We start from the raw sequence: 805 nt of genomic DNA on the forward strand, positions 1-805 counted from the left end.
CTCTTTTTGATAAGATCGCCTTTGCAGTGTAGACAGTTGTTGCAGACACTAGAATAGTAACTTTCTCTGCAGGATTCTTCGCCATTGAGTCAGGCTGTTTACCAAGGGTTGTGCACGTACATCTGCATTTGTAGAACAGTCAATAGGAACTCCCTCTCTCTAAAATGACCTATGATTGGCTAAAGTCTCTCATTGTGGCCTAGATTTTCTAAAGCCTGAGACAGAGCCAAGAGGAGGTGAAAAAGTCTAGTGCTCTTTCAGACTACTTGACTTGATGAAAGGTAATATGGGATTTCTTCCCAATGTAGCCAAAATTAAACTGCCTACCCCAGCTTTAATGTGTCATACTGACTGGATATTGACCCCAGGAACATAACACACTGTTGTGAACTCCTTTTGCTCACCAAGGAACAACATGACTCCTGGTGTGTTCAGGTGCGCTCTGCTAGCTCACACCCAACAAGCTCAGCAGTTTGTGTCCTTCATGTGTTGCTGCCAATGTGAGTTTCAGGTCTCCCAGAGGTGACATGTGTGCAAGACCTCACCTTTACTCTGCTGCTGAAGGTCAGTGCAGTGTGTTTCACATTACACTGCCATCAGTTATCCAGTGGTTTAATCTTTACCTGTCCTTTTTTTTCCCTTTAAATTGTATGTTACCAACAAGCTCACAACCAGCTACAATCTGTGCTCCCTGTGTTTGAAGCTTGTAATTCATGCAGACCTTGGCACAATAACAGAAGGTGAGAAGGTTATATGGCCCGCCCATGTGTCTTTAAAGGTTGTATATTAACAAATTGATGTGAGA

The sequence above is a fragment of the Epinephelus lanceolatus genome, chromosome 21 (assembly GCF_041903045.1).
Source record: "Epinephelus lanceolatus isolate andai-2023 chromosome 21, ASM4190304v1, whole genome shotgun sequence".
Taxonomy (NCBI): domain Eukaryota; kingdom Metazoa; phylum Chordata; class Actinopteri; order Perciformes; family Serranidae; genus Epinephelus; species Epinephelus lanceolatus.